Here is a 15,747-nt window from a genome sequence, read left to right on the forward strand (position 1 = left end):
TTACAATGGAGACATTTTACGGTCTATCTTGTTTGATATGAAATATAATACTGCATGTAATGTTTGGAAAAGTTTGGCAGTTCCGAAACATTGGATGGAACTTTCAGCCTTTGAAGTTTCATTGGTGATGATTTGAACCCTCATGAGTGCATCCTCTCTCCTCCCCCAACTGATACTTCCATTTGAACTTTGGTGACTGTTTAATGCCAGCCAGTATCTTCTGCAAAAAAAATTCCTCTGAGAAAATAAGTTTAAAAAAGAGATCAATAATTTTATTTTGTGATAGTCAAATGCAAAGGAAGTTTGAATGAGCTGTAATTCAATCTAACTTCATGAAACTTTAGTCAATAGGCCAACAATAGGCATTCGACCAATCGTTGTTTTTGATTACGTACAAAATTGATCTCTTGAGTTTTCAAACCCACATCTTTTCTTTACGATTCTCTTCAACATATTTTTAGCCACTTGTGATTTGTTTATTCAGTCCCCTTGCATTCACTAGCATATGAACTGGTCATCACAGAAGCTCTCATGTGTTCTATCATTAGCAGATTCATTACAATCTGGCTTCCAGAGTTCACTTATCTGGAACAGGTACAGGCACTCTCAATTAATGAAGAAGCAATCTGCTACCTGTAACATTGGAGTAATTTATATAGAGCACAGCCCTTGCCAATCAAAAAGTTCTGCTTCCTTAAGTAAATGGCTGTCTTTGTTTCTGCCTACCCTTCCCCTATATTGACAAACCGAGCTCTGACAAAGCTTGAAGATAAAACACTAAAGTAAATATTAAGCCAAATGATAGAAAATGAACAGGTTACTTTTACTGTCCGTGCACATGAGATAAAACCGCTAATTTTTGTCCTAGTATTAGTGGCAAGTATACTTACCTAATATTTATCTTGTTCTCTTAGGTGCAAAGGATGGTGGCTGAATCAAGCCTGGACATTTTCTACAATTAGCTTGAAATTTTTATATTGCGCAATCCCAGACCTTTTTAAACTGCACTATCACTAAACTACCAAAGAACAAATGTCTCTTTTTTAATATTTTAAACATTTGATATTCAGATATGAAATAATTCAACAAGGAAAAGTCAAATATCAAACATCATAATCCTGCTGGAATGACTACTCTGCTGGCTTCAAAATAAGGCTGCTAGACTTCATCGAAATTTAAAAAAAAATAATTATTACCTCGTTTAATCTATTATTTTTGTAATATTTATTTCCAAATTCATCCCTTCTCTTTTCTCCTTCCGTTGACCATTGTGAGGCACAGCTTCATAGGTGCTTACAGAAGTCTTTATATATGTAGCTTTATGTGTTGTTGGAAGATCAGCCTTGAAAATAAAGGCCCTAAAGCCTCCGATACATTTTCCAAGTTGATACTTTTTCTGTTTGAAACTCAAGGGTGAGGGGACAATTTCCACTTTCATCATCTAGTCAGTTAATCGGTAATGCAGATCTCTCACCTGTCCAGTATTTATTTCTATTGATTCCATCAAAACTGCACATGGAACAGGAAGCCAGGCTGACATTTTTTCTCCCAATGGTGCTGTAGCCAATTGTAGAATCTTTGCTCTCTGTCTATGCGCAGGTAACTCAGCACAGAACAGAGAGTGTCCCTGCGACTCTCCCAAGCCGTTAAACCTTGCACCAGACTGGGAGTGTATTCACTTGGTCAGCTTTAGGGCCTTTATTTTCAAGGCTGATCTTCCAACAACACATAAAGCGACATATATAAAGACTTCTGTAAATCTCATCCTGCTATTGAAAGGGTTAATTGTATTTGTGTATATACATATATGTACACACACTTCCATTGAGTAAAAAGATTTAAGTGTAGCAAAGATGATACAATTTTCTCTATGATTTGCTAACGGGAAGCAGATGAAGGCCCAACTGGGATCTTTCCCCCTATACCTGATTCTCCATGATGACAGTTGGAAAATACTCTGGTCCAGAACATGTCTGAAACAATGTGGCTAGCAGAGGTCGGGACTAAACTGAAGAAGGTCTCGGGTTGTCTTCGGAGTTTGGGTTGGAGGCCACCAGTGACCCTGGGAATCTAGAGCAGTGGGTGGGGGGTGGGGGGCATCTATCTGGTGAGTCTTCCAGATCCAGTATCACCAAGGAAGCCCATCTTCTAGGCTCAGACTGTTCCTGAAGGTCCATCTTTTTTCACTGGTGAGTCAGTGATGTTGGGCGCCTTTTCAATATGGCACTCAGATATGATGGCTGGATGTGTACAATTAAGCCCAACCCACCACAGAATACAGCACTAAACCCTTGGGTGTATAATTAATTAGGTCAGGGCCAGAAGATATGGCGTGGTGTTCCATTGACCTCCCCAGCAGAAAGACTCCCCATCCCCGTCATGGAGGTTGAACAAACTCAGATTGTTTCTGTTGGAAATGCAAAGTCTGTGGTGAGACCTGGTTAAGGTCTACAAAATTACAACAGGCATAGACAGGGTGAAGTCAGAAGCTTTTTCCCAAGGTGGAAGACTCAATTACAAGGAGGCACAGGTTCAAGGTGAGAGGGGAAAAATTTAGGGAAGATGTGCGGGAAAAGTGCTTCACACAAATGGTGGTGGGTGCCTGGAATATGTTGCCAGTGGAAGTGGTGGAGGCAAGCATGATTGTAACATTTAAGATGTATCTTGACAGACATGTGAATAGGCGGTGTCCTGGATGGGAGAATTCTACCCTTTGTCTTCAGGTACTGCTTGTTATCCCAGTAGTGGCCACTGCTCAATTCTGGCACTGCCAGTCAATGAGGGCAGTACTTCCTACCCTCAGAGGGTGGAATTTCCACTCTTAACTAATTAAGGCTGCCCCGGCACCGCACAGTGGCAGCCGATGTACTGTCTGCAAGATGCACTTTAGCAGCTCCCAAGACTCCTTCAACAGCAACTTTCAAACCCACCCAGAAGGACAAGGGCAAGATGTGCATGAGAACAACACCACCTGCAGGTTTCCCTCCAAATCACACAGCACCCTGACTCAGAATCATACCGCCCACCCGTCGCTCCTTCATTATCGCTGGGTCAAAATCCAGGAACTCCCTATGGGCGTATTTACATCACAATCAAGTCACCGCCAATGCAAGGGCTATTAGAATGGTCAACAAAGGTTAGTCTTGCCATTGATCCCTACATCTCTTGAATAAATAAAAGGATTAGCCTTGCAGGCATTTTAACTGGGGTGTCAGCAATGAAAATGCACTGGGCTGCAAAAAAGATTTGCATTAACATTGTTCCTTTCACAACCTTTCAGCGGGAAAAATGATGGCACGTTGCACGTGAATGAAAATATTTCCTGTGGGGCAAATTGGCCCCAGAAGTAAAATCACAACCACCTCTCACCAGACTCCAGATCCTCCCCTCATGCTCGACCCTAAATTGTCACCCCCGACTCTCCCCCAAATCCACCTACCTCACCTTGGAGGTTGCTGTGCTGTCATTAGCCATCTGATCTCCATTTAGCAGCAACAACGTGGCACCCTTTCCCCAGCTACTCCAGGGAGGAAGTAAGGTGAAGTCGCAGCATTTAGATGAGACAAGAAAATTAAAGTGTTCCAGTTCTGAAACCAAGGACAACTAATGAATTCTGAATGTCCCATGAACGCCAACCTGCCAAACAGGTTAAATTGAAATCAATCTTCTGTTTAGGTTTTGGACTTTTCTTCCTAAAATGTCTTTTTTTTTTAAATGAGCATGTGTGAGCTGGGAAGTTCTATAGATTGGAATGGTTTTGTTTTTGCTTGGATAACAGTTGTTATCTTCTCCACTGACCATGTGAACTTTCACAGTTGCAGTGGGTTTATTTTTACTGGGGTGATTTATGGTTTATTTATCATATCAATGATAATGCGTTAGCAGTGAACGAAGCCAAGAGAATTATGAGTGTGTTTGGTCCACTTAAAGCTACAGAGCAAAGCTGGTACATTCTTCATTTTGGATTTATTGTGATTAGGATTTTGCGTTAACTTTGCCTTTCTCCGGAAAACCTTATTGCTTAATAGCGGTTTGAAGAAAATGATTTTTATATCCACCCTGGATACATTAAAAGTAAAAGGCATTCTACGAGCTCTATTGTTTGTAAATACATACAAAATGAGAAAGGCATTTGTCAATTACATGATTAAGCAAGTGGTCAACATTACAAATGAAAAGCAAAAGGTAATAAGTTATTTTTTAAAAATCAGGTATTGAAAGAATCTCATAGACTATTTTGGTGAGTATGATATTATTGTCCAGATGAATCCCATGACTAATATAGTTCATGGTTTTCACGTTCAGACATTTGCAGCAAAGATTGTAATGTGCTTTGTGAATTATGCAAAACTCCCAATGACTTTGACTATTACTTTCATTTTGATTCAATGGAATCTTCCAAATCTTTAATAAGCATTCCCGGTATGTTAACTGATTTTTTTGATCAATTGACCTAAATTGTTTGGCTTTTGTTGTGAATATCAGCAATTGTCCTGCTTTCCCAGGTGTCTCTGAATGAATTCTTTTGTCATTTTATGAAGGGATACTCTCTTCTGTATCTTTTTACTACTCCTGTCATTGGACAAGATTAATGATCTGACTTAACTGGGAAAAGCAATGCCAAAGATAGAGCCATTTATCTACATGCTATCAGTAAATGTGTTACAGCTTTTAATCAAAGACTTCTCTGGGTTAGTTATAACTGCATATACAAAGTGCCAATATACTGGTCAGTGAACCATGATTATATTAACTATTCAGAAATGTAATCCAGACACTGCTTAAGATCTGAAAAATCCTTTAAACTGGCCATTAGCAACTTTTCAGCCAAACCTATTTTTCTTTCGCAATCATTTTAAAAATGTGATAAAATATAAAACAAATCCTGTCAATTGACTCACTCCACGTTGGGGAATTTCCAGGCAGATTACACTCCGAAGGGGGATGCACGTATTCATCAGTGACATGGGAGGCACAACGTGAGTATTATGGAAATGTGGGCAGCTGGCCGGACAGGGATAAATGGAGGAGCTTACTACCTGGTGAGAATACTGGAAAATACCACACATGTCTAAACTTAATGTTGTTAATAAGTTAAGACATACGGTCACTAAATCGTCAAAGGTTAGCTCCTAAAAGAGGAGAAAACCAAGCACTTGATAATTATGTAATTGAACTGGATCTACACCAGCAGAGCTATTTGGAAAATACCAAGAAACAGGGAATCCATTCTTAGTCCTCATTTTGATCCTACTCCGAACGAGGCTGATGTCACTGCATTGGCACAATTCAGAAATTCTTTCAACTCACACACTGGGATGGAACGCCTGGAAAGAAGTTGCATAATGATCAATGTAATCTGCATGGACAGAAAAGTCTGGCAAAGGGCAGCATTTTCATCTAATATGGGGCAATTTGCAAGGCGCGGATAACGCATTAAAGTAAGTTTAAGGCCAATTATCAGATACTGACTGGAAAATTTCAGTTGGGCCAAAAACAGACTTCCTAGTGGCAAACCAAGAGCCATTTAAAAATGGCGTCCTGATCTCTCACGACAACGGGGAGTTCCAGCGAGCGGAGCTCCCCATTGTAAAAAAAGAGGCCATGTGTGGCCTTGGCTGTGCCTTCCCCGTTCAGGTCCCTTATTCAAAGCAAGTCGCGTTGAATAGCCATGTGTTTCTCAGTACTGCGAGTGCCGGGAAACAGATGGTTAAACACGCTCGCAAGGGGATTTTGTTCCCTTTTGGGAAGTGTTCTCTCTCTCTTCAAATTGCAACAATAGCCTGTAGCTGCTATAGTTCTGAAGGGACTCCGATTGGATATCCAGGTTCCAGACCTGTATATCATCCTTATTTAGATGGTGAGCATGCCCTCTGATCAGTAATCGGTCAATTCAGGGAAAGTCACTGCCTGGTGAGTGCTCCCGACACAGTGCAGGGCTGGAACCCCCATTTGACACCAACATCGGAGTCCCATCCAAAAGCCCAAAATCCTGCCCTGGATTGTCAATAAAAAGTTCCACAGTGTCCAGAAAAGCACTGAGAAAAAGACTGTATTCAATCATTTAGCTAGGAAAGTAACTGGAGGTGGACAACAACTTCTGGAGTAAATTATTAGCATTGCTTTGATTTGAGCATCGGGTGAAATGATCAAATGCTGTTACTGTATTCCCTCCATGCCTTCAAACTCTTTTAATAGGGCAGAACAATGATATCAATGTTTGTATCACATTATATTGGAGTCAATATAGACATATATATTCGTATTGATGCCTCCACAAAGGCACTTTGAAGTATAAAGGTTTAAATGTGTAAAGGTTTAGTGAAAATTGGAACTCAGAACTGAGGAACCAAAAGAACAGATAATCATGATTTCTGAATACAAATGCACTTTCTCCATACTCTCTGGCTGGGCCACAACTTGAGTGGTGCCAGGTTACAAACAAGGCTGTCATGCTGACTTTCCAACACACATTCCCTTTAAACTTTGTGTCTTGCTGAGAGGAGGCAATAAGTGAAGTCACTCAGACACACAAAGTATGATGTAAATTATGAAGATAATGATACAAGGGGCTGAATTTTACCGTGGGCTTTGGGAACACAGTTTCAGGGTAAAAATGTTGTTCCGAAGCCCGCAGTGTCTGGCAGCAGGACGAGCTCAGCCATTTTACCACAGGCAACCTCAAATGGCTGCCAGTAGGTCCAAAACTCCTGTTGCAGTCAGCCCAATTCAGGAATGGCAGCCCTGAAGTCTCAGTATGGCCACCTGGTTAGTTAGGTGCTCCTCAAACAGCTGGTTAACCTCAGGGTACCTGTAGCTAAATTGATTACTCACAAAACAATTCGGTGACCATGGGTTGAAGGGACATCCCAGGGGACTGTTGAGGCCACAGGGGCTGCTTTTCCTCCAGCTCTGATGGTCCCCTGTCATTACAGGGCGTTATCAGGAACTTGGAACCATAAACGGGGTTCAAGATGTAGCAGGTAATTTAGGGGTTAAACAGACTGAAGGAAAAGACTGCCAGCAGCAGAGTCAGAGGGATACACCCACAGCCTGAATTAGCTTGTCCCATTCAGACTTAACCTAGTCAGAATACACAGGATGTCCCAGTTCAGCCAGAATGATCCACTCAAGATACATTGTCATTCGGGTCAACCTGGTTTAACTAGCCATCAGCCCATCACTGAGTCTGATGACCTATTTGTCTGTCAATGGAAGGCAGTGGCGTAGTGGTATTGACGCTGGACTGGTAATCCAGAGACCCAGGGTAATGCTCTTGGGGCCCGGGTTCGGAGTCCCACCACGACAGGTGGTGATATTTCCTATATTATCACTCCTTGAAGGGAATCAATCTTTCTGCAACACATTAAAACTTAGAAAAAGTTTAAGGCACCTGGTCCAGTCTATTAGCCACTGCCAAGAGCTGAACAGGCATCCATAACAAATTGCAGGCTCGTGGCTGGAATTTTTGCATATAATTCCTTGTTTGGCTTGGAGTTATCGAACTTAAGGACTGTTAGTGTGTGTGGATTGATTGCATTCTTTCCGGATTTGAAATATTGAATAGGGAGAGGCTGGAAATCACTTGGGAAGATTTACAAGGGGAATTGAAAGTAAAGCTGTTGGGTTTGGCAGTGAAACTGCAGTTGGCCCTGCCAAAAAGAGCAAAGAAGGCAGAGATGATGCAAACCATGGCTCAATATTTTAACTTACCAGTATTACAGTCTAACCCATTAGAATTACCTCAAGTCCAATTAAAAATGAAAGAATTGGAAATGCAGCAAAATCTGAGATAAATAGAGACAGCAAATGAAGCAAAGAAAAAGAAAGAGAACTTGAACTTCGGAAACCGGCACTGCAAGGACTGCAACAATTTAAAACGGTCGAGGCAAATGCAGGAGCTGAGGAAGGTCTAGAGGAAGAAGAAATACCCACTAGAAATGGTTGACAATTTTCAATTTGGCCAAAAAGCAAAGTTCAATGTCCAACATCAAGTTAAAGGTTTAGTCGGGACACATTTAAATATATGCAAGCCTTGCCAAGATTCGATGAGAGCGATGTCGAAGCGTACTTTATATCCTTTGAGAAAATAGCTAAACAATTGAATTTGCAAGAACATGTGAGTGGTGTTGGTTCAAATAACGTTGGTTATGTAGAGATGTGTTTGCCTCACTATTGGAGGAGGTATCTGAGGATTATGATGTGGTGACGAAAACCATTTTAAATACCTACAAATTAGTGTCAGAGGCCTACAGCCATAAGTTTAGAAATCTAAGAAAAGGAACTATAGACAATTTGAAAGAATTAAACAAGCTAACTTTGATAGATGGACAAGGGCACTAAAAATAAACCATAGACTGGATTTTCCATTCTGGAGACTACATCCCCACGCTGGCGTGAAAACGGTGGTGTTTTATGCCACGAAAACTGGTTCAATTCCTTGTTCCGGGGGGAGGGGGCGGGGTGGGGTGGGGGGGGGGGGGCTTGCAGCCAGGCAGCATACAGCTCCAACTCTAGGTGCTGATACAGCCTGGAGAATTGCCAGGTCCACGGAGCATCGCGAAAGTGGCACCGCCCCCGATTACGTCATCGGGGATTCTCTGCCCCGTCCCCGATCGTGATTTTGGCGTCGGGGTTCAGAGAATCCAGCCCAATATGTATGCGGCACTCTTTGGGAGATAATCATTTTAGATGAATTTAAAGATTCACTTCCTGCAGTAGTGAGAACTCGTGTGGATGAGTAGAGAGTTAAAATGGATGAACAGGCCCCAGAAATGGTTGACAATTTTCAATTTGGCCATAAAGCAAAGTTCAATGTCCAACATCAAGTTAAATCTGTGAAGGATAGAAACTGGGGGACATGAGAAGTTCACAGGGCATCCATGAAGAGGAGGTGTAGTTGGTGATGTTAAGGAGAGTGTGCCTGAAAGAAAAAACCAATGATAGTGGTGGAGGGACAAGATAATGCAAGTGTTTTCATTGTAATAAAGTTGGACATGTGAAGTCACAGTTTTCGTGGCTTAAGAAAAGCACTGGTGACAGGCTGAGTAAAACAGGATAAGCCTGGAGTTTATTAAAGTGGGGAGAAAAAGCACTGTCCAAGTGGAAGAGGTGCCACCAGGTGTACAAACTGTTCAGAAGCTGGTGGATGAGCAGATATCAGAAGGATGTTATTTGTGAGGGTGAGGTTTACTCATATGTACAGGGTGGAGTAGGTAAGGAGATTAAGATCTTACGGGATACAGGAGCAAGTCAATCTTTAAAGGTGAGGGATAAGGAGATATGTGGGTTGGAAGGTACCTTGTTGGAAAAGGTGGTAATATATGGGATTGATGGTGACAGCAGTAGTGTGCCACTATGTAAGGAAAGACGAGAATGTCCGTGGAAAAGTGGTGAAGTGGTAGTAGGAATAATAGAAGAAATACTATTGCCAGAGGTACAATTTATCCTGGGTAATGATATAGCTGGAGCACAGGTGGGAGTGTAACCTACTGCAGTCAAAAAACCACTGGAAAGTCAAACCGCAGAGATGTTGCAAGAGGTATATCCAGGAAAGTTTCCTGATTGTGTGGTAACCGGATCACAAAGCCACAGGGTGAGACAGGATGAAGAGAATTTGAGAGGGGGGGGTGGGGGGGGGGGGGGGGGGGGGGGGGGGCCGATAGGGAGGATGAGATTCAATTGTCAGAAACCATATTTGATCAGATGGTTAGTCAAGACAAAGAGCAGGTAGCGGATGACTTGTCAGCCACTATGTTTGATCAGATGGTTAGTAAAAAACAAGAGCAGTTGTTGGATGAATTGTCAGGAACCATGTTTGTTCAGATGTGTAGTACAGCATCAGAGCAGGTGGTTGATGACGAGGATGTTTTTAGTTCAAGCAAGTTGGTTGAATTACAACAAAAAGATTCAGAGCTAAAGAAGTTATAACAGAAAGTATATACAGAAATGGAATCTGAGTACATACCAGAATGTTATTACATTAGAAATAATGTATTAATGAGAAAATGAAGACCTTTACATATTCAAGCGGATGAAAAATGGGTAGTTTTTATTGGTGGGTTTTCGAAAGGAGGTTTTGGGGTTGCCCCACGAAGTTCCAGTAGGGGGTCATTTAGGGGTGAGGAAGACTCATGCAAAAATACAAATTAATTTTTACAGGTCTGGACTGCATAGGGATGCAATGGTTTCCTCCGGGTGCTCCAGTTTCCTCCCACAATCCCGAAAGAAGAGCTGTTAGATAGTTTGGACATTCTAAATTCTCCCTCTGTGTACCCGAACAGGCGGCGGAGTGTGGTGACAAGGGGCTTTTCACAGTAAAGCAGTGTTGCAGTGTTAATGTAAGCCTACTTGTGACAATGAAGATTATTATTATTATTTGATTCATGTGGGGAAAGGAAAAATCTTAAATAAAAGTGTGAAATAATTAGGCTTATAATATTATTGGACAAACAATTACAGTACACTTATAGGCTACCAGATTGATGCAAAATTGTTTAAAAACTTAAGAAATAATGGGTGCAATCGAGTGGGAGAAGCACTAAGTGCGGTAGCAAGCGAGAATTACCAGGTGCTTCCCGATGGCCGATCCGTTCGAGACTGCGACCGGTATCTAATGCGAATAAGGGCTGATAAGGATGTCCCACAAACTTCACATTGGAAATGGCTATTCCACCAGCTGATACACCTGGACCCCACCTAGCAGTTCCCTGGGGGAACAGATCTTAAACCGCTCCCTTCGAGCAAACCCTAGACAGCACACAGCCATGCCATCTTGCAAACCAACCCCACGATTTGGTGATGCCAACCTGGCCCAGCTGTTGGATGCATTGGAGTCGCGATGAGACACCCGGTTCCCCCAAGGGAGTCGGAGATTTAGCCACAGGTCAACTGGGAGTGGCAGCGGCCGTCAGCGCGGGAAGTGTCACAAGGAGGACCACCACCTAGTTTCATAAGAAGCTCAATGACCTCCACCAGACTGCATCGGTGAGTTGGCATCGGTCTCCTGGCTCCAGTCCAGCCTCCCCCCTCTGGCAACTCTGCGATGCATGAAGCATGCGACTCGCAAAGCCCTCTCTTTGACCCCACAGTAGAACTTGATACACAATTGGTGGGAAAGGGCCTAGATGGGCAATGGGATGCCGGGCATCAGTGTCCTCAACCCCTATGAGGAACGGGCCCTAGAGATCGCATGGGACTTGTTTGGGCCGGGCTCAGGTACCCTCCCCGATCCACATACTCACCCTCTGGTCGAGGGAATATACCCATTGCCGTGGCCCAGCTTTTCGGTGTTTGATTGTTGGCTACTGCCTCTGTTGATGTGTTGACGTCTCCAGTATTCAGGCAAAGTGGCCAGGCCTCACAGTCTGGTTGGGATGCCAGGCAGTAACACGCACCTGTGACATGGCACGTCTACCCACGGGAATCTACTTGGGAGCTGGTGATTATGGGTTTTTCGCCACATCTAGACGGCATCTGAATCCCGCAAAAGGGAGCATGCCGGTAAGATCGAAAACCAATCGCTCCGGCGTGGATCCCGATTTTGGCCTCTCCTGTAAACTAACTGTCTTGCATGGATCCGGGTGCAATGCGGTCTTTAGATCACACCCAACAGTGTTGCCAGCTTATTTCTTTCCTAAACCGATTCTCAAAGTCGAGTATTCCAACAGCCCTGAAACTTGTGAAATCGCAACAGCTGAGCACCCAAGGCAACAATAATCCTTGATTTGGATTCTGGGGGTGGATTCTCCGACCCCCCCGCTGGGTCGGAGAATCGCCGGGAGTCCGGCGTGAATCCCGCCCCTGCCGGCCGCCGAATTCTCCGGCACCGGATATTCAGCTGGGGCAGGAATCGCGCCGCGCTGGTCGCCCCCCCCCCCCCCCCCCCGGCGATTCTCCAGCCCGCAATGGGCCGAAGTCCCACCGCTGTGATGCCGGTCCCGCCGGCGTGAATCAAACCACCTCCCTTCCCGGCGGGACTGGCGGTGCGGGCGGGCTCCGGGGAACTGGGGGGGGGGGGGGGGGGCGCGGGGCGATCTGGCCCCAGGAGGTGCCCCCACGGTGGCCTGGCCCGCGGTCGGGGCTCACCGATCCGCTGGCTGGCCTATGCCGTGGGAGCACTCTTTTCCTTCCGCATCGGGCTTCCGCGATGGCCGACGCGGAGATGACCACCCCCCCCCCCTGCGCATACGCTGGTAAGACATCAGCAGCCGCTGACACTCCCGCACATGCGCGGACTTCCGCCGGTCGGCACCAAAGACCTTTCCCGTCGGCCGGCGTTACGCCAACCACTCCGGTGCGGTCCTAGCCCCTCAAGGTAAGGGCTTGGCCCCTAAAGGTGCGGAGGATCACTCCATCCCGCCGGGACCCTCCGCCCCGCCGGGTAGGGGAGAATACAGCTCCTGGTCTCCAATCCTGGGCAGTATTCTCCCCTCCCACGCCGGGTGGGAGAATCGCCGGGGCGCTGCGCGGGTTTTCCCACCCCCCTGAAACCAGCATCACAAGAATTGCACCGGGCCGCTCGGAGAATCGCCGCAAACGGCGAGTGGCGATTCTCCGGCCTGAATGGGTCGATCGGCCGGTGAAAAAAATGACAGTCCCGCCAGCGCCGTTCACCCCTGGTCGCGGGCAATTAGTCCCGGGAGTGGAGAATACCACCCCCTATTTATTAATCTTTTCTTCTGGGAAACGTATTTTCTGTCCCAGTCATTGTGAAGGAGAAGGGTTTTGAGAAGAAGAAAAAGTTAAATATATGAACTTATGCACAACAATGTTCAACTCAAAACTCGAGTTATGACTTCTCGATATGGTTTTGTCTTGACACCAGAGGGTGCTCCCCACTGAGCTACTTTCTGCTGGAGTGAAAAGGATATATATTTTTTGCAACATGAATACCAATGGAATTACTTTTAAGCTATGATCCATCAATTTCTGAGAGTATGAAAAAACCCACGGGATAGTATAAACAATGGGGCTTCCTTTTCATTTTGTCAAGCTTTTGAAACTATTCCGACTGTACACCTAGTATTTGGAGCCTATAATGTTCTCAATCATATTGCTTAAAAGAGAGACATGTTGTTGAAGTTTTTCATCTCGTACCCATCAGGACATGCACAAGAATGCCACATTTCAAACAATCACAACAATTTACTACTACAGGAGAAGAGGATGTTGAATGGTTGGTAGGTTGACTCTGATTGGTGAAGGTGTTACAATGGAGGAAGCAGCAAGGAATTATAGGCTCCTCAAGTTCCTGGATAATTGAAAAACAGGTGCAAGGCTTAAACATTTCCCTATTGTTTGCAGCAAACAGATTCCTGTGTATGTCACTTCCACCAAGAATATGTTTTAAATTACCTGGGAGCTTGAGGGAACCAAAGAATACATAGAATCGCTGCAGCACAGAAGGAGGCCATTCAGCCCATCGAGTTTGCACTAACCCTCCAAAAGAGCACACAACCTAGGCCCACGCGCCTTCCCTATCCCTGTAACACTACACATTGATCACGGCCAATCCACTTAATCTGCACATCTGTGGACTTGTAGTTCCCTGTTACCTTCTCTATAGCACGCCTTGGCCAATCAGTGCTGGCTTCCCAAACTGTCAGCACCCTTTTCTCCTGCGGTATAAATTGTTATGATTGTTTGAAATTTGGCATTCTTGTGTTTGTCCTTATGGGTGCAAGATGAAAAGCTTCAACAACATGTCTCTCTATTCAGCAAGGTTCAGGTTCTGTACCACCAAGCAACAATTCTCAGTTATCTCCTTTGATAAAATCTGCACAGTTAATCTTCTCTACTTGCTAACCAATGTGCAGGTTAGTAACATTCGTAGACCTGTTTCAAAGTGTGTATGACCAAAGAGGTACTCGCGGAATTAACTTGACTCTTTCTTTCCCAACTTTTCAAGATAATCTGTTTATCAGCAGGTGGAGGAAAAATGCCACGAGAAAAGTTTCCACTCTCGAAAACAGTCATGAATTTGAACAAGACATTTCATTTCTCATTGTTAGAAGCCTGTCTCTGAGTGACCCCTATCTATATATGACACTTTCTAATGAAGTGGCCTGAGGCTAAATTAGGCCACTGCTTAGAAGATTTGCAATGGTATGTCTGTCTCATTTGGTAGTGTTACAGAGTGTCATTTTGAGTGTTCTTCTAAGCGTCTCTGGTAGCGTTCTTGTTGCTGGGCCATAATATGTGTGTACATTTCTCATTCCAAGACTTGAATACATAATCCCAGGTGGGCAATACTCCAGTGCAGTACTATGGAAGTGTTTCCTTGTTAGAATATCACCCTTCAGGGGAGACTTTGCACTAAGGTCTCATGATGTTCAGGTGAACATTAAAGATTACATGGCACCATTGGTTAAAGAGCAAAGAGCTGTCTCAGTGTTCGGGCTAACATTCTGATGTGACCATCAATTCACTTGAGACACGATAGGAAGTAAACTGTGGCATTGATAGACTTACAACTGAGCCTGCCTGCGACCAGAAGAACTGAGGGCAGACTCACAAGGCTGCAGCCCTTTATACTTCCGGTAGTGGGAGGGGCCATGGGCGGAGCCTAGGGTGGAGCTCTGTACAAGCTCCTTATCTCCCCCCGTGGGCAGAGCCGCGCAACGGCTCACAGACAGAGCCCACAAGGACACAATGCTATACAGTGTGAATTACATGATGTACATTCACCACACATTTAAAATGTAATCAGTTCTACCAATGCAGATTAATCCATTTCACTCTACTTGTGCACAAAATAGCTGCCTTATTACCTGTATAACAGAATGATTCATTGCAGGTATAGGTCTCCAAGGTATCTCTGTGAAACCTGATAAAACACTGCATAAATACAGATTTTTATTTCTCTTTTTTTCTTCCCGGCCCAGGTCTGCATGGTTGCCAAAGTTTTAGTCCATCACTGGAAGAGCAATTATCTCACAGTGCATTTACAGATGGATTGCACAACGGCATTCAAAGCAAGGAACAAAAAGGTGGTGAACCACCATATTCAGATTAAATTGAAATTGCATTCATGAATCACGATAATGGCTGCTGGTTCAGAGCTTGGCTGTCAGTTCAAGTAGAAGCTGAAAATCCACAACGACTAATGAAGTCTGATGTCGGAAATTCTCAAGTTGAATGACTTTGGCACCTCCAAAGCTCTCTGACTGGAATTTACATGGGACTTCTCCCATCTGACATGGCCACGTTACATTGTGTTGTGGAAGACTTCCAAGGGTCATTCACTCCTTTGTATTTACCCCATGTCCGGACTGAGAAGCATTTGAACCTGGATTGGCGGGATTGACACGAATGGCTGCTTACAAAAGCAAAAATTATCAGCATTCTGGAAAGCTGGCTGGAACCTGCTCATTTCTGTATTTAATTTGTGCACGTTTGGTAACATGTGAGACAGCACTGTGGAACACACATGGCTGAAATTTATTTCTACAATCAGGCAAATAAATGGATTTTTAACCCAGGATTCTGTCTTTTTCTTTATAAATTTAGAGTGTCCCATTATTTTTTTCCAATTAAGGGGCAATTTAGCATGGTCAATCCACCTACCCTGCACATCTTTGGGTTGTGGGGGCGAAACCCATGCAAACACAGGGAGAATGTGCAAACTCCACACAGACAGTGATCCAGAGCCGGGATCGAACCTGGGACCTCTGCGCCGTGAAGCAACAGGGCTAACCCACTGCGCCACCATGCCGCCCCTGGATTCTGTCTTTAACCATCACTGAT

General features: G+C 44.3%; 1 long non-coding RNA gene across 2 annotated transcripts; it reads left to right on the forward strand.

Annotated features, from left to right (window-relative positions):
* Positions 1 to 4,845: 4,845 nt before the first annotated feature.
* On the forward strand, positions 4,846 to 15,480 carry LOC119957766. Of its 2 annotated transcripts, none has more exons than XR_005458915.1 (2): positions 4,846 to 4,979; positions 14,886 to 15,480. It is a non-coding gene; the product is annotated as an uncharacterized LOC119957766 (long non-coding RNA). The 2 variants fall into 2 exon arrangements; XR_005458923.1 differs by having other exon boundaries at positions 4,922 to 5,042.
* Positions 15,481 to 15,747: the final 267 nt, after the last annotated feature.

The sequence above is a fragment of the Scyliorhinus canicula genome, chromosome 2 (genome assembly GCF_902713615.1).
Source record: "Scyliorhinus canicula chromosome 2, sScyCan1.1, whole genome shotgun sequence".
NCBI lineage: Eukaryota > Metazoa > Chordata > Chondrichthyes > Carcharhiniformes > Scyliorhinidae > Scyliorhinus > Scyliorhinus canicula.